The sequence below is a fragment of the Rhinopithecus bieti genome, unplaced genomic scaffold (genome assembly GCF_001698545.2).
Source record: "Rhinopithecus bieti isolate Rb0 unplaced genomic scaffold, ASM169854v2 scaffold_15083, whole genome shotgun sequence".
Lineage (NCBI taxonomy): Eukaryota > Metazoa > Chordata > Mammalia > Primates > Cercopithecidae > Rhinopithecus > Rhinopithecus bieti.
The window spans coordinates 500,834-525,645 of NW_016808114.1; the positions used below are offsets into that span (position 1 = coordinate 500,834).

The 24,812-nt window shown below is 34.5% G+C and overlaps 1 long non-coding RNA gene across 2 annotated transcripts in view; it reads right to left on the bottom strand.

Annotated features, from left to right (window-relative positions):
* Nucleotides 1-249: 249 nt before the first annotated feature.
* The window catches only part of LOC108537825 (uncharacterized), a 25,143-nt gene continuing 580 nt past the window's right edge, over nucleotides 250-24,812 (bottom strand). The window contains exons 1-3 of one of the 2 annotated variants that reach the window (XR_001887930.1): nucleotides 14,927-15,019; nucleotides 2,690-3,062; nucleotides 250-336 (exon numbers count right to left, since the gene is read on the bottom strand). This is a non-coding gene — a long non-coding RNA (uncharacterized LOC108537825). Of the gene's footprint in view, nucleotides 337-2,689; nucleotides 3,063-14,926; nucleotides 15,020-24,812 lie in introns of those variants that run through there. The other variant, XR_001887929.1, reaches the window with a different exon arrangement.

Sequence of the window (24,812 nt, forward strand, 5' to 3'; positions counted from 1 at the left end):
ATTTCGTTATGGCACACTAGAAAACTAATATAGGTGGCTTTATAGAATATCAATTTGGCTCAGTTGAACTATGTTTCCTCTAATAGCCTTGCCTGTATATTTCCAGTTAGGATGAACCACAAGAAATATTGTACAAGCTTTGTAGGTGAAGGCAAAGCAACAGCCATTATAGTTCCATGGTTAGGAAAAATTATTTTTTAGCACATATACTTTGTCATCTACCTGCTAGCTTACCTCACTGGTTACCTAGGCATAAGCAGGTTTGCAACAACAGTTGGCCTTCTATATCCGTGAGTTCCACATTCATGGATTCAACCAACCACAGATGAAAAGTATCTGGAAAAAACAATAGAATAGTTATGTTTGTACTGAACACCTACAGACTTTTTTCCTTATCACTATTCCCTAAACTAGACAGTGTAATGAATATTTACAAAGCATTTATATTGTATTAGGTATTATAGTTAATCTACAGATTATTCAAAGTATATGGAAGGATGTATATAGGTTTTATGCAAATACTGCATTATTTGTATAAGGGACTTGAGCATCCTTGGATTTTGGTATCTGTGGAATATCCTGGAATCAATTCCCATTAGGTATGAAGGGATGACAGTACTACACCTTTTCCTGCATCTTTGTGATGGTTGAAATTTGGTGTCAACTTAACTGGATTGAAGGATGCTGATATATTTTGGCTATGTCCCCACCCAAATCTTATCTTGAGCTATACTTCTCATAATTCCCACATGTCATGATAAGGACCTGGTGGGAGGTAATTAAATCATGGGGAACAGTTAACCTTATGCTGTTCTTCACAGGTATTTTAGTACATTCGGGCTGCCATAGCACAACAATGTAGACTGAGTGGCTTATTAATGATAGAGTTCTCACAGTTCTGGAGCTGGGATATCCCAGATCAGAGTGCCAGCATGTTGTTTATCGAAATTGGGTGATCTATGCATTTTTGGCTCAGTTGATTCTTACAGTAAGACTAGTGGATGTCCAGGCCCACTCTATGACTATTTCTTAGTCAGGAATGCAAAATATGAATAAACTTTTTCAGCTATTGGCTCTGCTATAGGTTCCTTGAGTCATATAGTAGAGCTATTATGGTAGAAAAGGCCACAAAGAAGCCCCTAGAGCTATAGCTACATGCAAATGTAGCAAGCCAAAGGCAACTCTATATTCCTTGGGAAACTGCAAAGATAGCCGGAAAGATAACTGGTGGTGACTCCTACCAATCTCCATTCACCTCACTTATTTGGTCTATGCAGAAGATGCATAGATCTTGGGGAATTAAAATAGATTATTGTACATTTTATCAGTGGTGACTCTAATTGCAATGGCTTTTCTAAATGTACTGTAATTGCTAGAGCGAATCTATGCATTCCTTGGTACCTGGTGAGTCACTATTAAGCTGGACACTGCATTTTTCTCCATACCTATTAATAAAGATCATCAAAACCAGTTTTATTTCTGTTAAAAGGACTAACATTTGACTCCCTTGCTCTACTTTAGCATTATGTCAACTCTCCAGTCTATGTTATGTCCTAGGCCACAGAGACTTTGATTTTCTAGTTTACTAGCCCAAGAACCAAAGAAGGCTTGGCGATAGATTCAGGCTGCCATGCAAGCTTTTCTACCATTTGGGCCATGTGAGTTAACAGACCCTGTTGTTGCTTGAGATGAAAGTGGCAGATAGGGATGCTTTACAGAGGCTTTGACAGGGAGTTATAGATGGATCACAGGGCAAAGGTTTAGAATTTGGGAGCTAAGCAATATTGTCTTCTACTCTATGCCTAACTATTCTTCTTTTGAAAAATAGCCTTTGTCTTGTTATCAGGCCTCAGTAGAGACCAAATGCTTTATAATGGGTTATCAAGTCAATATGTGACCTGAACTACCTATCAGAAACTGGATATTGTCTGACTCCTCAACCCATAAGGTTCGGCGTTCACAGCAGTGCTCCATAAATTGAAAGTAGCATATATGAGATCAGCTTTAAGCATGTCCTGAAGGCACAAGTGAATAAGGAAGGAAGTAACACACATCTACACTTCATATACCCCTGCTGCACTGGCTTCTCTTTCTCAATCCACACACATATGCTGAACAGTTAGTTGAGGAAGAAAAACTCAAGCTTGGTTTCCAGATGGTTCTGCACAATATGTAGGCACTATGCAAAGATGGACAGTTTGAGTACTATTGCACTAATCCAGGGTGACCCTGAAAGACAATACTGATGAGAAATTCTCCTAATTTAATAGAAATTCAAGTAGCACAGTTTTTCATTCTGGCTGGAAGGAGGGGTGACCGCAGCTATGGATCCTCACAAGTTTAGGGGGTGTGGCTTTGCAATTTCAAGCCTCTAACAAAGAAATCAGAAACTACAGAGGTTTGTTTCTAGTTATTATAATTTAATACAATCATTCCACCTATATTATTTCTCCATGTTTACTATTTAGGGATCTTCTGTATGTTTTGGAAGTTTATAAGTTAGTGTTTTCAAGAATTGAAAGGATGAGTAGAAAATCTCAATTTATAGCCAGATTTGCATTAGAGTTGAAGAACCCCAAGAAATATTTCAGGTTTTGGTAGCTAATGAACAACAACATCAATAATAATAAGGAGAAGAAAAAGCAGACACAGGAGGAGAAGGGAAGGAGTAGAAGGAGAACAACATTACCAGATTGTTGAATCTAGTCCATTAGGGTATAAAAGTGAAAAGATTACAGTTGTCTTGTTGCTCTCAAGTGTACTTTGTTAAATCTTTCATCCTTATGAAGTTACAGGAACTCTTCATACTTGAGACAGATTCCATCACCTTTCACCTTTTTTGGCTTTTAAATTTTAGTTCAGTCGATATTTAGACTTGAGTCACCTATCGGATCCAATATTGTCCTCCTCCTTCATCACGAGGAAGTCTAATATCGCAGAGTAGATGGTCTTCTCTCTCACATTTCTCCATTGTTTTTCTTTTTCATATTTCTTCTTCTCTCAGTTTCCATATTTTTAGAGCACTTTATACTAGTATACTTCTTGCTAGCCACAAAGGGAAGCTGGGAAAAAAGAAAGAGAAAGAAGAAGAGACTTGCCTCTAAACGTTCTCCAATCTTATAGAACGACTAGTTACAACTTGCTTTTCTCTATGCACTTACTGTCTGTCTATCTATCTATCTATCTATCTATCTATCTATCTATCTATGATCTATCTATCCATCCATCATCTCATCTATCTGTATGTTCATGGAAAACTAAGATTATAAACAAGGTGATTGAAACTTATACAGCACTTACGCAGTCTTAAGATATCTTTCTAAGGCACCTTTTGGGATCTTAATACAGTTGACCTTGTAGCACTCTATGAATACCTGGTGTTCTAGGACTATTTCAAAAGCATGGTGATGATTAAATCCCTTGTATGTTGCATTATATGGATAAAAAGAAATAGCTATCAATATGGCTGCAGTAGACATTAAAAATAATTTAGACAAGAGAAATAAAGTGATTTATCCAAATTAACTGTGAACTAAGACTAGAATTCTCCTGTCTTATTTCCTATATCAAATTGTAAAATGTAAAATAATCAGTGGTAGAAATTATTAGATTTTTTATTCACACTTATAAAGTACATGGGTATAGAGTTTGGCTACTTCATGTGTTGTATGTAAGAAGTGCAATACGAGTAAATAAAATGTTTCCCAGCATTTGTGCCGTATGCATCCTAAAGACAAAATATCAATAAGTCAGAAAAAGAGAGAGTTTATCTGAAGACATTATTGGAGAATCTCTAGAGTTGACAGATGAGACCAAAGGAAAGTCTAGATAGGAAGCCTCAGCAAATGGAGACAGGGGCTCAAACACCATTTTCTCTCTCTCTCTCTGTCTCTCAACTTCCTTGACTTTCTCTCTTTCCTTCTCTTTGCTCATAACTTTATTCCAGCCATGGTTAAAATGACTACTTCAGCAAGACTTCTTTACAAGAGAGTGATCAGAGCTCCACAACCGGAATGAGAAGGGATTATAGAATTATTAAGGCAAACTTCAGTGGCTGCACAATAGAATGAGAAGTAAGGACACACATAGATGTACACTGGGCAGATTCCTACTCATCAGCTATTTACAATGGCTGTGATGGTGGGGTAAGGCAGTCAGTGGATTGCTATCGGCCTCTTCACTTTTCTAGAATAATGATGAATTATTTCTGAAAGTGGCTGAGGTTGAAAACTTATGGCCTCTGGACAGAAAGATCATTGTGAGCTAAATAGGCACTCCCAACCTTCCCCATTCGAGTTTGCTACATCTAATTAAAACAGTGTACTGGATAAAATAATGCTCAAGAGAATCAAAAAGGATAAGCTTCCAATACCATGGACTACTGCTAGTGTCTTAGTTGCAAGAAAGGGGCAATTTCACTGAGAAGTTTTCTTCATTTGATTCTGAAAAGGTCATTGGTATTTATATTCCAAATGAATTCACAATGTATCATGAAAATGCTTAGAGATTTTGAGTTGTATGAATGGTTTTAAATATTCCTGCAGAGCATAACAACATAGGTGACAGAGAAGCCACAGCCGCCTGTTTGGCACAGCTACATTTATTACATGCCACATTAGGAATAAAAGAGCAAGCTTGACATTAAATTATCAAAAAGAAGGGATCATCTATTTTTCTCACATTGCTGCACGTTTTTAGCTCACGTGTCCCGGTAAATATGTGGTCAACTCTTCTGAGATAAGTATGGTATTATCTTGGCAAACAAAATATTTCATTAAAAAATGAACAAAATTTAATTTTACATTTAAGGTTTTAAGACAAATAGATTAACAATGGCACTAAACTTATGTATGTTTTAAAATTCATCAGTAATTTTTATGCCATATTATGTGTGTGGCTTCTGAAGAAATATTTTAACCTCATTTAATTTTTTCAGCTTGCCCTGATACCTCTGGTTGAAGTCACCATCATCTCTCACCCATATTATTACAATAACCTCCTAACTGGGCTCTTCGCCTGCACTCTTGACACCCTTTAATCTACCCTTAATAGAGTAGCTAGAATGAACTGGTAAAATCGTACATCAGATTATGTCAGTTGCATGCTCAAAATGCTCCAGTGATGACCCATTTCACTCAGTGTAAATGACAAAAACCGTACAATGAATTAGAAAATCCTATATAATCTGAATTCCATTATCTCTCTGAGCTCACCTCATATCACTGTCCCAGTCACAGACTGTACTGCAACCACACTAGCTTCCATGGTGCTCCTGAAACACTCCAGAGTGACTCCTGCTTCAGAATCTTTGCTCTTACTATTCCCTCTATGTTTAAAGTTTCTAAGATTTGTTTGTCTTGCTCTCCATCACCTCCCAGTTTCCTCAGGTCTTTACTCAAACATCAGCTTCTCTGTGAGGCACTCCATATCAACCATTTTTAAACGTGCAGCCATCTGCAACAGATCCAGTGTTTCCAATTTCCTTTTCTTGTTTGATTATCTTCACATCACTTAACATTTTCTAACACAGATGGATAAATAAATCAATAAGGTGATGGCTAATTTTATGTGTCAAACTAACTGTCTCATGGGATGTCCAGATATTTGATTAAACATTATTTTAGGTGTTTCTGTGAGGATGTGTTTAGGTTTAATTAACATTTACATAGGTAGATCTAGTAAAGGTGATTACCTTCCCAAATGTGGGTGGGCCTCATCTAATTAGTTGAAGGTCTGAATAGAACAAAATGGTGGACCCATCCCCAAATAAGAGAGAATTAATTTTACACAACAGCCTTCAAATGAGGATATTGACTTTTCCCTGCTTTTAGACCTGAACTGAAATATCAGCTGTTTCTGAGTTTTGAGCCTGTGAGCTTTAGGACTAGAACTATACCATCAGCTTTCCTGGGGCTGCAGTTTGCCAATTCACCCTGAATTTCTTGGGATTTGTTGGCATCCATAATCACATGAGCCAATTCCTTATCATAAATTTATATCTACATATTTATATATATGTATATACATATAAATCTACTTTGTATATACACATATGTACACATAAATCTCTTTATATATGTACATACACCCATATACATATATATATCTCATTGCTTATGTGTCTCTGGAAAACTAATATAGATAACTAGATAGACATATGATTGGTAGACATTCATATATGAATGTACATGTATATATACATACAGTGTGTTTATTAATTTTTTATCTCACCCTTCCACTAAAATGTAAATTCCATCGATGCATGAATTTTTGTTTTCCTTGTTCATTGTTGTATTCCCATTGCATTGTATAAATGTACATAAATGAATGTACATGAATATATATAATCTAAATATTAGCACCTTCAAGGCTATACAACACTAAAATCAAATTTTAAACAACTGCAATTATACATCATTTTCATCTAATTCTAGCAAAACCAGCTGTGTGGGAAATTTAAAAAAAATGAGGATACATATTTGATAGGGGAAAATGTTTATATAGTCACTTCAATAATTTTAGTCATTTTTGCCACTAATCTCTGTCACAAAATGGCCTATGTGGTTAATTACCTAAATCTGGGTTTCTGATGCAGCTGAAAATAAGTAAAGTAAAATGCCATAAGCAATTCTAATGGATCACAGAGTCATAATAAAGGAGGGGAAAACAAATACAGTTGTTTACGTAACAACATAATGATGTAATACTCAATATTTCAGACTTGAATGGATAATTTCAGCAGCAGCATTGACATCATTCATTAAGAATCTATTGTGTGGAGCATCTGCAAACCATTATATCATTATTAAAGATTTCTATTTTGACTCAACAATTAGAGTATGTATTATTTACAGGGAAAGACCTATTTGTACCACTTTGCACATAGTAGGGCCTCAACAAGTTTACATTAAAATTGTAATGAGCTTGATAATAAATGCAAATCCTGTGCCAACAAGTCAAACCTACGCTCTGCTTAAAATTCTATTTTTTTCTGCCAAAGAAAATAAAAATTCCTCAGATTCATAGCCAATGCCCTTTTTAGCTCATCTTTGATTACATTCCATATCTCTTATAATTCCCCTTTATTTTCCTAATGCAACAACAAAATTAAATGTTTCTTGCTTCCTGAGGATAATTTGTGCCATCTCAGTATCTTTGTCCATACTATCCCGTCCACACACACACACACAAAATGAAAATAAAAAAATCCCTTTCTATTACTTCTGAAATAATCTTTGATAGTATGTGACTATAGCAAAAACTGTATTCTCAATGTTTCCTAATCTTCTCAATAAAACTTTAATAATCCAAAAAAATTATAATATTTTTAAAGCTAATTACAATGCAACTGTAAGAAATAGTCACTTAGGACTTCAAGTTCTTAAGAATCTATATTTTGAAACTTCAGTATCAAATTGGGTGCCCACAGGTATCTGTTGAACTAAGGAGATGATAGATGTATCTCAAGACTTGAAGAATATTTCCAAAGTAATTTTCAAATAATTGTTTTCTATAGCTCAGATGGACATTTTTAACTTATGTATCAGGTGATTCAGAAAGAAAATACATGTTTACAAATTAATGTTTAATGCCAAACAAAATATAAGCAGGACTATGTTAATGCTTTTAATGTATCTCCTTTTCTTATTATTTTTCTTTCTAACAAGGTTATTTTTTTCCCTAATATTATAGCATATATCACTGTATTACTTCATTCTCACAGTGCTCTGATGAAATACCCAAGACTAGGTAATTTACAAAGGAAAGAGGTTTAAGTGATTCATGGATCCGTATGACTGGGGAAGTCTTACAATCATGGTGGAAGGCAAAGGAGAAACAGACACCTTCTTCACAGGGTGGCAGGATGGAGTGACTGCCAGCAGCGGAAATGCCAGATGCTTATTATAAAACCATCAGATCTCATGAGACTCATTCACTATCACGAGAATAGCATGGGGAAAAAGACCCCCATGATCCAAATAACTGCACCTGGTCGTGCTCTTGACACCTGGGGATTATGGGGATTAAAATTCAAGATAGGATTTTGGGCACACTCACAGTCAAACCATATCGACCACAGCACAATAAATGTTTATGCTTTTGGCTGTCTTACTAGATGGTAAGCTGGTTGAAGCCAAGCACTGTATTTTTTTTCCTTGTTGCATACCAAACATCTGGCATAGTTCATGGCATATAGCATTTTTTTTTTGGTTGAAATCCATGGCATTAAAAATATTGACATGGTTCTCAGGTAAGAAATAAAAACAAAATACTGATATGAAATCAGACAGATGTGTCATTGAGTCCTGGTTACCTCACTTCATATTTGTGCTATTTTTCCCAAATGCTAATTTTATTAAGTATTTCACTAGTTTTTTTATTAGTAATGTTAGTTATCTTGCTGAGACACCAATTTTCAGCTTATTCATATGCAAAATGAGAGAAACAAAAGCAAATAATGTAGAAGGTTATTGTAAGAATTCAAATGTTCATCACAGTGTTCAGACACAGCAGGCACTCAAGGATTCCTTAGCTGTGAGTGGAGTGCATGGGTTGGAAATTGTAGAATCTGAACAGACAATCTAGATTCAAGTGCCAGCCATCACACTAGCTGGTGACACTGGACAATTTTCTTAACCTTTAACCTTTTCTTTAATCCCTAAAGGGATTATTACAACGATTCATATTTTAGAGAGTTATTCTGATAATCATGTTAGATAGAGATGCACTTAAAATTGTCATTGGCTCTCATAAGTAAACACTATATAAACATTTACCAGTATTATTGATCTAAAAATTGCAAGTTGGGGCTTTAATTTTGTATATCATTTCTAATACATGTCAATAGATTTTCTTTATTTTTATATGTACTTTTTAGTCTATGCCAAAATGTTGAAATGTAAGCATACATCCTCCATAGCCTTAGTTCTGTCTCTTAAATTCTGGACTATTGCTTGCCATGGTCTCCCAAATGACCTCCCTGTCTCTTATGTTCTTTCTCTCTAACCTGTCCTCTACCTTTGTCCTTAGATAATGTCTCTGATTGTGCCAATCCCATCCTTAAAATGCCTCAATAACTTCCTCTTTCATAGATTTCTTGGCACAGGACACACAAACCTATGATCTGGTTCTCCCTTTCCCTAATCCCATTATCTGCTCCCTCCATTCCCTACCTATCATTCTTACTACTTTGAACTTTTGCATATGTTATTTCTTCTACTTGAAATTCCTTTCTGTCTTCTCTCTTATTTTGCCTGGTTAGCTCCTACTTAGCCTTCAAGACTTACCACAAATGGCATTTTCCTACCACTCCCTCCCTAGCATAAGCTCTATTAAGCAACCTGATCCCGTCTGTGATTGAACACTTTGAATAGGCCGCCAACTTTTGTATTCATGTTTGTTTTTTCTGCCTCTCCTAATCTGGGAGCTACTCAACAGCAAGTGGAGAGCCTTAATTTTCTTTGCATCTGCAATACCTTTCCAAATGTCAATTGTGAATAGACTGTCACTGGAAGAAAGAAGGGATAGTGCTTAAAGTCATGAAACATGCATTAAATAAATATAAATGACTATCTTTTTCTAAAATGTTGTAATATCCATCACAAATCCATTGTGAATGGCATACTTAATTTTAATTTTTTTGCCCATAGTTTCTGAGGGATGGGCTTTATTTCAGTGGTACATAGATTTTACAATTTGATGCAAATATATTCAGACTTTCTGGTATAAAGAAATTATGTGTAAGTGATATTTTAATATGAAATGAAATATTCACATAACATTAAAGAAATAAAGCCATGAATCAAATTCTATTAATAAGGCTCATGGGAATCTGAGAGTATTTCTGTTTTATGCCAAAAGGCAACTGGTCAATTCACTGAATCTGTTGAAAATTCAGATAAACTGTTTCTTCCTTGAAAGTATAAATATCCTGTGATACAGAGAAAAAGAAAATGACCAGCCTCAAATTAGAGAATCTGACCAGAATCCATGTCTTCAAGCAAATAATTGCTTAATGCAATCCAGTACCCTGTCATAGAAGGAGATAATATGCTATAGAATACAATTGCTTTTTTAAAGGTGCTCAACCCGTTCCCCAAATTATAAATTACAGCTGTCATTTTACTTATAAAAGAGCTTTCTAGAAGCAATGAATCATTATGATAATTACCTGCCTATCCCATTTAATTAATCATGCAAAATACAACTGGCTTTGAAAGAAAATGGACCTATGTTGAAATCAGTCTCCTATAGGAACTGGTTGTATAACCTAGGATAAACTGATTTTTCCATGCCTCAATGACCATGTGCCTTATGAGTAAAATGGGCATAAGAATAACACCCGTAAATTTTATACCATTGAGAACTTGTTTAGTTGCACTGATAGAAAATCTCAGTTTATAGGGTAAAAAAAAGAGTGTTAGTTAACGCATGAGGTATTGAAATGGCAATGACCAAATTGAATTAAGCACCAATCCCTGAACAACTTGCCATGGTGGCTAGCAAAACGGGTCTGTTTATTTTCTATGCCTGGGTTACATATCTTCTGTATGACTCAGGGTTTATCCAGAGAAGCATAACTTCATAACTACTAGGATGTAATTCATCAGGAATTAGAGATTTGGCTTTGTACAATTCTTAGGGTTAATGAAGCAATCTTTGTAAAGCTGTTGTCTTTCCAGCTGATGCTGGGGCTTGAAATCCACAGGGCAAATAGTGAGGAAGGTAAGATGAATGTACAGAGAAGGCAGAAACACACACACAAAGTGGGAGTCCAAGAGGAGAGACTGAAACTCTTGTCAGTCTTTCTTGCCTCCAGTGTTTGGGATATGGGCATACTGTAGAAGGCAGGGGTCTTTTTCACTGAGATAAACACTGACACACACACACACACACACACACACACACACACACACACACACACACGAGTGCCAGTGTTAGAGAAACTGAAGGAGAATTCAGCAAAAAGTTGAGTTCTGGGAAATGTAGTTTACCCTAGTCAAGCTGACACATTGCAAAGCCTCCATACTGCCTTAGAGCTAGGATGCAATGAGACCCAGAGAGAATCACATTTCCACTGAAAGAATGTGAACATGAATGGGAGAAAGCAAGGACGTTTCCCACTGATCTTTTAAAATTATTCAAGGTTGGGCCTTTAACATGGTAAGCACTCAATATTTGTAAAAAAATAACAAAAAAAGCCAGAATGAAACCATTGACTTAGAAACTTTTAGACAATCTAAAATATATTTGAAAAAGAATACCATCTATGAACTTATGGGCTTCTTTGCAGTAAGAAATACTGGTTATAGGCCGGGCGCGGTGGCTCAAGCCTGTAATCCCAGCACTTTGGGAGGCCGAGACGGGCGGATCACAAGGTCAGCAGATCGAGACCATCCTGGCTAACATGGTGAAAACCCGTCTCTACTAAAAAATACAAAAAACTAGCCGGGCGAGGTGGCGGGCGCCTGTAGTCTCAGCTACTCTGGAGGCTGAGGCAGGAGAATGGCGTAAACCCGGGAGGCGGAGCTTGCAGTGAGCTGAGATCCGGCCACTGCACTCCAGCCTGGGCGACAGAGCCAGACTCCGTCTCAGAAAAAAAAAAAAAAAAAAAAAAAAAAAAAAAATACTGGTTATTGCCATGCAGATATGACTGTATCATTACTGTAAACTTTTCAGTGATCCTACTCTGACCCATGTTTTATTGTTGTGGTTCATCATGTGATTTTTCTCTTATGATACAATGCTTAGCCTCTTGGGATGAAATATAAGGCATGAAATAAAGGATGACACTGAGGTTATTCTTCTCAAATCTCCTGGATGCTATGGGTAAGCAAAGACAACAAGCAATTTTCATAAAATGCTCTGCTCTCTGAATTCCCTCAAGAAAACTGGCATTTCATTTAATGGAAACCTTCATAACCATCCTCCTCCAATGAAAGCAGTCATTTGAGACATTAGTGCATATGTAGGTTCTTTATGAAACCTAAACACTTCCATTAGATAAAAGACCTAAAATGATTATGAAAATGTTCTTTTCTTCCAAAGTACTCTAAATCAAACACTCAGTAGTACAATATGTTTTAGGTTAATTAGTTTAATCCAGTTTTAATTAAACTGATGTTTCCATGCCAACAAATGGTTTTTAAATTGTTGAAATTTTGATGTTTTGGAATATGACTAAAATTAATTACCTAAGAGCATTTGACTCAATTTTTGGAACCATGTAGTGCACTTTTAGCCTCAATATAGAAATGATTTTAATAATGGCAACAAATTATGATTAAAAACTTTGACAAAATGTTCTATAAGATTTCCATTAATTTCCAGATTTTTTCAATGCATTTTTTATGATGCACATATACTATTCAGGTTAAATATAATTTAACAACAACAAAAACATTAGTTACAGAGACACAAACACAGGCACACACATGTCAACTCACTATTAGCCCTAAATGAATCCCATTTCCAAATGTTCAAACTCAATTTCCTGGTAATATTTGTTTGTGTCTGTACATTCAACTGGAATATTAAGATCAATAACAAAACATGTGGTTTTGGCCTAATTTTAAAATTTCGATTCTCTCACTGAGCTGCTTAAAATGAAGAAAATTCTCAATACAAGATAAGGACAATCATGACTCTCCAATGCTAGGAATAGTGATATACCAGCTGAATAAAAATTGTATTTACATTTAAGAATTTAATTTTATATTTGCATCGCTTTTCTTGAAAAGGCCTTATTTTTGCCAGGATCAAGTTGGTAAATAAAAATTATCTTACTTATTTCAACAGAAATCACATAATACAGGGAGCTTGTTACACAGGTATTAGAGACCTGAATACGTAAAGGGAACCTTGAGTCACTCAGAGATAATAATTGCAGGAACTAGCTCTCGTCTCTAGGGCTGGAGAAGACAGGAATGACATTAGGATTAAGCACACATTAGAAGCTCAGATGAGGGTCCCCACATAGCTGGGGCTCAAAACTAGAGAAAACAGTGTCACCTGGCTGCTGTTAGTACCTCCGAAAGGATGATATGTACTTGGTTCTGGAAGATGCTGGAGGCTGAAATCAACTGACAATGCTTTAGTAAATAGCTACTGCTGGGCTGAAAGGTTGATTCTCATAGGGAACCTCGCCAGAATCGGAGTACAAAACAAGAGAACATCCCTTCTTGCCTTTGCCTTCTTTTCAGTCTCCTCTCTACCTTCTATTGCCTAAATCTAAGGAGGTTACAGCTAGTTAAAACAAAACAGAACAAAAACCTATGGCTTGTATAGTGTCAGCCATGGATGGCATCACAGAGTGATGGGAAATGTAATTAAAGGATGAATTTGAAGCTGTAAAACGACAGGGAAATGACCAGCATATTTAAATCATAATTTTGTTTTCTTAGCTGGTCTGTTAGCTTATCTCTTGCATTAAATGCTCTGTATTCTTCCTAGAGGTTTCCAGTTTGCTTACAATTGGGATATCCTTCGAATTGTCCACTTTACATTGAAGTCCTTGGTCTTTCTCATGAAATCAGTGTTTCATAGGCCACCCTTTTATTTCATCAGGTGTTTCTGTGCATAAAGGTATTCCAGTATTTTCTATCTTGGAACCAACCGCTGCCTATCTATAATTCTAAAATACAACTGAACTTCCCCAGTTTAAATGATGAGACAGGGAAAGCAGATTTACAGAGGAAAACCTCATGACATTTATACTTACTAGAAACCAGGAATGAGAAGCAAAAAAAAATATTGAACACAAACTATGGGTGAGGCATGATTGCTAGGTTACCTCTCTGATTTGAAGAGCTATGTGACAAAACATTTAAATTGAATTTAATTAAAATTTAATTTAAAATTTAGATATCTTCAATTTTAACACAAGAGAAATAGCACATACACTGCTCAAGGAGAATTATTAAAGTTAAGTAAAATCAAAGTGTAGAACTATGTTGTAAACACTAGACACCCAATAGAAGTGATATGTGCACAAAGGCTTCTGTAGAATTCTTTGGGAGAATAATTACACAAAACCTTATTGGTACTCAATCTGAAACAATTAACACAGAGTTACAAACCTGGGGGAAAAAAAACAGCTAATTGTCAAATCAATGCCTGGAATTTAGCATATCTGCTATTGTGACTTTCAGTTTGACTTTCATATTTAAGGTTGTAGTTTCTTTGTAGTAACTTTGATGTGTGGCCTACTTCAGTGTACAAAGCCACATAGCTTCACATTTTAGTGCAGTTTCAGTCCAGATGACGATGACCTACTCTTAGATGTATTGTCCAGGAAATCTTGAAGTGAATTTCGCACATATTGTAAGAATCTACTTAACTTAGATTTCTCCAAGCATGCCTTGAGAATTAGGTGAGAATTCACCTGGCTATTTTTACCTGATAGAGAAATAAACATTCAAATAATATCTGATTTGTTAATATTGATCATGAGTTTTAGAGGAGAAGAAAACCTAGTAGATATTGAGGGGAGGAGAATAAGGGATTAATAGAAGGGAAGAAATAAAATAACATAGCTTAATAATAGCATGTTTCCTTTGCATTTTTTATAAACCATTGTAGATGGCAACTTCCAGAATAAGAAATCTTGAGACTATTTTTCATGAAGCTTAATGATATTTAATAGTTATTTGGGAAGAAAGATAAACTTCAACATTGTACACAAGTTACACACTTGTCCCTAAGTTCTGTGTCATAGCAATAATGCTAACTTCTGTAGGTATAATAATTAAATGGTCAGGATACAGAAGAAATCCAGAGAACTTGATTTTAGGGGGAAGAAAACAAGAAAACTTTACCTCTGCATTGCAATTTTGGGGTGCTAAAATGGAGATAGCCACATGAAGGCACTTGGCATGGGTCACTGGTAAAGCATGCTCATAAGAAAAGATAAGATTAATGTGCTTACTTAAGAGAAGCCTCTCATCTGCAGTGGACCTGAATATTAATAAACCTTCAGCTTTGCTTTCTTCATGGGAATGTGTTTGCTTGAACAGTTAATTCCACCAGAAATGTAACTTGCATCCTGATTGGTGAGACACTAAAGCACTAAGTCAGGGCCATTGCTCTCAATGGAAGCCTTGTCTAAAAAGAAACCACAAAATAAGACAGTGAATATTTGAGAGGGGCTTATGTATAATGACTTCAGGAATAAGCTGACACATGCCCACAATAAAATTCAGAGTCAAAAATAGAGTCAGCTCAGCATTATGCGAAGTCAAATCACTGCAGTGAAATGAGAATAATGAACAAGGTGTTTGGAACAAGATGACTTTAGGAAATCGTGGTTTTAGTGAACTGCTCCTGATCACAAAGGCATTTTCATAGCATAAATTATGAAATTTAAGTCAAAATATAAGAACATGTAGAAGTGGAAAAATATCTCATATATGAAATACGAATTTCCATATTTTGATTATACAAAAATAAGATTATATTTGAATTTAATTGGTGTCCTACATATTACCATATCAAAAAAAGCTAACTGGCTGTAATATCTATTTACTGAGGGAAAAATAAATTAAAATATACTTAATATATTTCACGTATAAGCTTTTATAATTGAGAAAGAAGTATTTTTTCTCTAGACCTTTATAAAACAAACATACAAAAAAACAACCACAAATACTTCATGTGTCTGGTAAGAGGTATAGAGAGTTTCTTGGACAATTGAAATATAATAGTAAAAATTACCTTAGAAACCGCATGGATCAGCTCTGGTTTGAACCAGTCCTTGCAAAAATATATTCCAAAGAATGTTAGGACTAAAAGGTGCTTTAAATGCACACATACACACTGAAGTTCTTTAGGATTTATATTTTATCTCCCCTTCTTAGAGACTTAAAAATAAAAATTAGCATTTTGTTCCTGTAAATTCCTAGATTAAAGAAATGTTTAATTTTTTTATTAATTCAGCATTCCAATTTTGCAATGAAAACATTTTCTCTTAACATCTATTAATATCTGTATTTTTAGCATTCAATGTCATACCTGTTAAGGAATAGCAGTTTAAATATTTAGGAGATGAAATTCTCTAGACTCTACTGGAAAACCTCGCAAGTAGTGGTCTTACATGACCGTCTGGAAGCCCGCTTCGTGAATTCATTCGTTTATTTATTTTAACTTTTATTTTAAGCTGAGGGGTACATGTGCAGGTTTGTTACATAGATAAGCTTGTGTCATGGGAGTTTCTTCATCTCAAGATTTTATAGCCACTCTCCTCATTTTAAATTTACTTCTTCGTTTACTTTTCCACAAGTTGAGAAATAATGTAGTTTTCTCCCAATTTCATTTTCCTCTGTATACTTCCTACCCATTCATAGTCAGATACATGGTAATAAAAATATTCATAGAAGTCACCATAAAAACTTATAATCAGGCCGGGTGTGGTGGCTCATGCCTTTAAATCCTGGCACTTTGGGAGGCTGAGGTGGGTGGATCACTTGAGGTCAGGAGTTTGAGACTAGCCTGGCCAACATGCTGAAACCCTTTCTCTACTACTTCTACTACTAATAAAAAAAATAGCTGCGTATGGTGTTGTATGCCTGTAATCCCAGCTACTCAGGAGGCTGAGGTAGGAGAATTGCTTGAACCCGGGAGGAGGAGGTTGCAGTGAGCCCAGATTGTACCACTGTACTCCAGTCTAGAGAACAGAGTGAGGCTCCATCTAAAATAATAATAGTAACAATAACTTATGAGCACTTTTAATTGAAAGTTGTATTGAGATAATCTGATAAGAAATAACACAGAGTAGTCCTACATGTATTTTACCTATATACATTTTGTAAAACTATGATGTAATTCCACAACTCGTATATTTTCATCCACAAAATTCATCAATGTATTCATATTTCCTTACTTTCTTGTCCTTGTATGTATGCATTTAGTTCTATACAGCTTTATTAAATGTGTGGGTTTAAGCATTTGCTACTATGGTCAAGATATCAAATAGTTCCATTGCCATGAGACCCTTCCTCTTGTCCTTTTGTAATCACATCCATCTCTATCCAGCCCTTCCAAATTGTGTGTAGGAAATGTTTGACCATTTGAGTTGATGAGTAGGTGCAAGGTATGCACCTACTTCAGAATTTTTATCATTCATCCTTTGAAGAATATCTAGACTGATGCCAGATTTGAGCCATTATAAATGCAACTTCTTCGAATAGTGTACAGATACATGTGTTAAAAATATTCTGATTTCTCTAGCATAAATGATATGATCATCTCTCTTCTCCTTTTCTTTTTCCTTTACCCTCCACTCCCCTCCCCTTCCCTTCCCTTTCTGTTTTTTTCCTTTCTTCCTCCTTTCCCTTACTTCTTTCTTTTTCATTAATAAACTGCTGACAGATTTTGTTTTTTCTCAGAATGGCTATAACGTTTTACATTCCCACCAGCATTGCACAAATGACTTAGTTTGTGCAGATCCCTGCCATAATGTGTTACTGCTACACTTTTAGTTGTTATTGTTGTTTTCATTCTGTTGGTAGGTAGGGATATCTCATTGTGTCTTTCGTTTGCACTTTCCTAATGGCTAATGATTTCCAACATCTCTTCATATGCTTATTTTTGACATCTATATAGTGTCTTTAGTAAAATGCCTGTTCATGGTTCTTTGCCCCCTCATTTGTTATTTTGGTTAATTGATATATTTACACTTGAGTTTTAGAAGTTCTTTGTATATTCTAGATATATCCTGTGATAAGTAAGTATTTTCCAAATATTTTCTCCCTGTCTGTAGATTGTCTTTTCATCCTCTTTGTATGGGCTTTTACACAGCAAATTTTATTTTCAATGAGATCCAATGTATGCATTTTTTATGGACTGTGTCTTTGCTGTCCATTCTCACAACCCTTTGCCTAACGCTAGATTCTAAAGATTGTCTCCTATGATTTTTCTAACACTTTATACCTATGCATTTTAAATTCAATATTATGATCAATTTTGAGATGATTTTCTTATAAAGTTTGATGTGTGAGTAAAAGTTAATATCAAGCTTTTTTGTTTATAGCTGTCCAATTACCTTGGCATCACATGATGAAAAATCTATTCTTCCTTATTTGAATTTCTTTTCCACTTGTGTCAAAAATCAGTTGGGCATATTCCTGTGGGTCTATTTCTAGGATCCTTCCTCTTTTCCTTTCATAATCACTGTCTCACTGACCTGTGTGCTTATTTCTCTGGTAATACTAAAATGGTTTGGTTACTGTAGGTCTCTAGTAAGCTGTAAGATAAGATAAAATAGTTCCTCTCATTTTATTCTTCTTTGTAAAGGTAGTTTTAAATACTTTAAGGTCTGTGCTTTTGCATGTAAATTTTAGAATAAGCTTGTAGAGGTCTACAAAATAATCTACCTGGGATATTAAACTATAGATCATTTTTAAGAATATTGATGTCTTTTTTGTTTTTACATTGGATTTTTTTCATCCATAAATACACGATGTCTCTCCATTTGCTTAGGTTTTCTTTGATTTTATTCACCAGCATTTTCTAATTTTAGCACAAAATCCAATACATGTTTTGGCAAATACATTACCTATGTATTTCACTTTCCTTAGAGTAGTTTTTTATGCTTTTGTGTTTTAGTTTCATTTTCCAAGTGCTCCTTGTCAGTAAGTAGAAATGTAATCAATTTTAGTGCGCTGACCTTATATTCCGCAAATTTTCTGAGCCCATTTATTATTTTAAAAATTTCTTTCATGTATTTTGTTTTACATGCTTTTGGATTTTTACATAAATGATAATATCATCTGCAAACAGAGACTGTGTACTCCTTTCTAATCATTATGGTATTTTCTCGACTTGCTTTATTGCAGAAGTTAGAAGTTTCAGTATTATGTGAACAAGAGTGGTGAGAGCAGACACACTTGCCTTGTTCTTGATCTCAGGGGAAAATGTTCATTTTTTTTAACCACTAAGTAAAGTGCTACTTGTCAGATATTTGTAGGTAGCCTTTATTAATTTGAGGAAATTTCCCTATGATCCTAACTTACTGAGAATAGTTATCGTAATAGGTATTGGATTTTGTTAAATGTATTTATTGAATTGATGTTTGTTCTTTAGCTTTTTGATATTGATGTGAAATAGATTGATTTTCAAATACTGAAGCATTCTTGTATTTCTGGCATGAATCTCAGTTGGTTATGTTGTCCATGTAACAAAATTGCACTTGTGCCTTTTATAGTTATGCAAAAATTAAAATTATATTTATATATTGCTGAATTGTATTTATTAATATTTTGTTAACAATGTTTGTGTCTCAGTTCTTGAGAAATATGTTTCTGTAGTTTTATTTTATTTTTTATACTCCTGTGGTTTGGGTATCAGTGTAATCCTAGCTTCATATGCTGAATTGAGAAATATTTCTTCCCTCCTATTCTACTCTTCATTAATTGTTAAATTGAGTTTGCCAATGAAACTCACTTGGTTAGAGATTTGTTTTTCTGTAAAATTATAAATACAATGATTGTAATAGTTATAAGAATATATAATGATTCATAGTAGCCCTTTATCATTCTTTTAATGACTACAGTATCCATAGTGAATCCCCCATATAATTTCAAATTTTGGTAATTTGCATCTTTATGTCTTATCTATTTCTCAATGCTTTGTCAGTGTTGCTCGAATGTTACCAATTTTATTGATTTTTTGAAGAAATAACTTTTTGGTTTTTTTTCTCTATTGCTTTTCCAGTTTTAATTACATTGATCTGCCCTATCCTCATTTATTGCTTTAATCTATTTAATTTGGTTTCATTTTACTCTTCTTTTTCTACTTTGGATGCTAAGTTAGATTATTGATTTGACTCTTTTTCTAATTTCTAGTTGATTATTTGTGCCATAATTTTTTCCCTCAGGACAGATTTAGCTGCATTCCATATACCTTTATAAGTTGTGCTTTCAATTTCATTTTATTTCCCTGTATTTTTTTATTTCCTTTGAGACTTTCTTACCTATGGACTAGTTAGTGTGTTTAATTTCCACATGTTTAGAAATTTTCCTGTTTTCTTCAAGTTACTGATTTTTATTTTGATCCTATTATGACCAGGGAACATGTTGTATATGTATAATTTCAATTCTTTTAAATTTGTTGAAGTTTATTTTGTGGTTGAGATACAACTTATTTTAGGAAATGGTCCAAAGGTATGTGAACAAAAAGATGTGTTACGCTGTTTTGGGTGGATGAATCTACATTTGTCCATTGGATTAAACTTGTTGATCGTGTAGTTCAGTTCTTCCATATCTTGTTGATTTTCATTTTTTCCCCCTTGGGTTGCTAAGACAGGGGTGTTGAAGTCCCCAGCCATAACTTGGTTTGTCTACTTTTCTTTCAGCAATTTGGTTAGTTTAATTGTTGTATTTTGAGGCTCTGTTGTTACTTGTTTAAATATGTAGGTTCATTAGGTCTTCCTGGTGTACTTATTTTATCTTTATGTAATGTCTCTCTTTGTTGCTAGTCATTTCTTTACTGTGTACTCGACTTCATCAGATATTAAATATAGCCACTCCTACTACTTCTGGATTCATGTTTTCATGGTATATTTTTCCCATCTTTGCTTTCAATCTGCTTATATTATTAAATTTGAAATGTATTTCTTTTTAGCAACACATAATAGTCCCCTCCCCTTTTTTGTTACTAACTTTCATAATCTCTGACTTTTAATTGGAGTATTTAGATCATTTACATTTAAGGTAACTGATATGTTAGTACTCGAGTATGCCATTTGATCATTTTTGCTTTCGATTTCAGTCCTCTGGTTCTTATTTCACTGTTTCTTATTTCTTGCCTTCCTGCTGTTTAACTTGAATACTTTAAAGATTCCATCTTGATTTATTTATAATGCTTTTGAGTGCATGTCTTTGAAATCTTCTATATTTGTTGCTCTGGGTTTTATAGTATATGTTTGTGACTTATAATGGTCTACTGGTATCAGCATTTTACTACTTTGAGTGAAGTGTGTAAACATCACTTTTATTTGGGTAACTTTACCTTACCCCTTTTTAAATTCCATTTTCTTGAGTATGAGATGGTGTTAATTTTTTAAAAATCATCAAGTATTTGTTACAAAACTCATGACGAGAAAGATAGACCTATGTATTCATAGGTCTGCTCTTTTCCTTACTCTTCTCACCTGATTCTCCAAACATTTTATACGTATTAAGTATTATAATTTAGGGACGGTCCTGTCCAGAAATAAATAATTGGCATACATTATCTCATTATCCTTCTATTACTACTTCTTTGAAGTAATACCTATGAAGCACATAAAACAGTGTCTAACACATAGAGATTAGTAAATATATGTCTCCAGGTTTAGCTTTTGTTCACTATTTGACCTTCTTTACCACATTTCATTTTTATACATTTTATATCACCAACATTAAGCCATATTTTAATATACAAGTATGTCATACTTTTTAATGTCATGTTTATATATATTGTTTTTTATATTCTACAAATCTTTTCCAGTCTGACAATTTCTTGCTCATCTTTCAAGATGATTTCAAGCGTCACGCCATTTGTCTTAATATAGGCAGTACCTCTCAGAGCAATCCACATCAGGTGATAGAGTGATGTAACAGAAGTGTAATTGTTTTGTTTTACTGTGAGACAGCTCTGATGGGCAATACTAGAACTTCCCGTTGGGTTGATTAATGATTTGTTGATGCTGTAAATAATTTTGATTTATTGATCTTACAAACTTTATTTTCTTTTCCTACCTTTTATAGATGTTGATCCCTAATAAACATCTTACACCCCTAACAAATTCTGTTTCCCGAGGGCCCAAACTGTGGCAAAGAATGTCATAAACGCAGCTAAGTGATTTGCATTTTATGCAGTGAAACCGGGTGTGCAGACAACTAGAACATCAGAAAATATAGCAAACCAGAATTCCAGTTTTTCAGAAAAGGGAAATAGCAGGGTCAGGTAAGCATGATGAGTACATGAGGGCTCAGGAATCAAACCAGGTTCTGAAGCCTAGACATGATCTCTACAATCTCCCAGGTAGTAAGATTCCAATATGTTTCACCTATCCTCTGATGATAGTAAAGTTGGTAGGATAAGAATAGACAAAAAATTTTTAAAAATCAAATTTACCTAAAAAAGTGCATTTAGACAGAAAGTATAGTTAACTGTGAACTATTTGGCAAAAATATAAGTTACAAATACAAATATAAATAAGCCATTGATGATTCTTAACTCAACTGATGAGTCCGCCTATAGTGAGCATGCCTGTTTTTGGATGAGGACAATTGAGGTCAGAAAGGAATGGGTACTAAGGAATAATAAATATTTTTTTTCAGTCTGTTTGAAAATGACATTTTATAAAATATTAGCTTTTTTTTTTTTTCTTAAACAATATATACTTATTTTCTCACAGTACCTGAGACTAAAGTCCATTATCAAGGTCTGGAATATATGGTTTCTTCTGAGGCCTCTCTCTTTGACGTGCAGATGGATGCCTTCTCATGGCCTGACGTCGTCCTTTTCTCTGTGCATACACACCCCAGTATCTCTTTGTGTGCCTAAATTTTCCCTTTTTTAAGTACACAAATCAGTTTGAGTTAGGGGCCCACCCTATCAACCTGATTTTAATTTAATCACCCCTTTAAAAGTCCTGTCTCCAAATACAGTCACATTCTGGAATACTGAGGGTTCAGCCTTCAACATATGAAATTAGATGAGATGCAATTCAATTCATAACACAATCTATTTAGAGATCACTTTTCTTCCATCCCTCTTGGTTACTGGACATTAGACTTTAGCTAGATAGCACACAACACAAGAAGTAATACAAAAGATGTCGTTTCATGTTTTAGTAATATATCAGGATTTTCTGATCAATAACCTCATTATTTTAATGAATATAGAAGCAACAAATATAATATAATCTTAGTGTTAGTGATGAGAGCTGTTTCATATTAGACCACTAAATCGATACATAATGTGTTACAATATATAATGTGTTAGGAATACCTTTATCTATCTAACTTTGTAATTTACCAATACCAATTTGCACAATACAAGCCATTGTTGAAGAAAATGCCATTCTAAGTCAAAGGTTTAGGAATTATAACATTCAATGCTAGCAAACACAGATTTTATTCAATACTAGCACAATAGCTGCTGATCAATACTTTTTTAAGTTCAGGGCTACATGTGCAGGTTCATCACATAAGTAAACTTTCGTCATGGGGGATTGTTGTACAGATTATTTCATCACTGAGGTATTAGACCTAGTACTCTTGAGTTATTTTACCTAATCCTCTCCCTCATCCCATTCTCCCAAATATCCCAATGTGTATTGTTCCCCTCTCTGTGTTCATGTGTTTTCATCATTTATCTCCCACTTATAAGTGAGAACATATGGTATTTGGTTTTCTGTCCCCGCATTAGTTTGCAAAGGATAATGGCCTCCAGCTCCATCCATGTCCCTGCAAATGACATAATCTTGTTCTTTTTTATGGCTGCATAGTATTCCACCGTGTATATGTACTACATTTTCTTTATCCAGCCTATCATTGGTAGACATTTAGGTTGATTCTATGTCTTTGCTAGTGTGAATAGTGCTGCAATGAACATACAGGTACATGTGTCTTTATAATATAACAATTTCTATTTCTTCAGGTATATACCCAGTAATGGGATTGCTGGATTGAATGGTACTTCTGTCTTCAGGTCTTTGAGGAATCATCACACTGTCAAATGGTTGAACTAATTTACACTCTATCAACAGTGTATAATTGTTCCTTTATCTCCACAACCTCACCAGCATTTGTTATTTTTTGACTTTTTAATAGCCATTTTGACTTCTGAGAGATATTATCTCATGATGGTTTTGATTTGCATTTCCCTAACAATCAGTGATGTTGAGCTTTTTTTCATATGATTGTTGGCTGTATTTAGGTCTTCCCTTAAGAAATATCTGTGCATATTCACTGCACACTTTTTAATGGAGATGCTTTTGTTGCGATTCCTTTTGGCATTTTCGTGATGGAATCTTTTTCCATGCCTATGTCCTGAATGGCTCATGGATAGAGAGAATCCATATTGTTATAATGGCCATACTGCCCAAAGAAAATTATAGATTCAATGCTATTATTTTTAAACTACCATCGACATTCTTCACTGAACTAGAAAAAAAAAAAAAAAAAAAACTGTTTTAAAATTAATATGGAACCAAAAAAGAGCTCAAATAGCCAAGGCAATACTAAGCAAAAAGAACAAAACTGGAGGCATCATGCTAATCAGCTTCAAATTGTGCTAAATGGTTACAGTAACCATGTAGATCACAATCTGATCTTCAACAAACCTGACAAAAACAAGCAATAGGAAAAGGATTTCCTATTCACTAAATGGTGCTTTGAGATAACTGGCTAGTAATGTGCAGAAGATTTAAATGACTCTTCCTTTCATCACATACACAAATTAACTCAGGATGGATTAGAGACTTAAATGTACAAACCAAAAGTAAAAAATGTTAATCAGCATATTGATTACATATACGGGAAGAAATAGTATGCAGTTTTAATCACCATGTTGTTAAAGTAGCATTTTGGATAAAGAGGAAGAAAAATGCACTAACGTTTAAAATAAGTGCAAAATGAAATAAGCTTTAGCATTTGTTTGGAATAAATGTAAGGAAAGAAGAAGGATCATATATTGGGCTTATAAAACAAAAATAGGAAAGTTAATGATGAGAGTTGTCATGAAATAAAGAAGTGGATGAAATCACTTGCTGTAAATGTTTAAAGCATGTGTGTGTGTGTGTGTGTGTGTGTGTGTGTATATATATA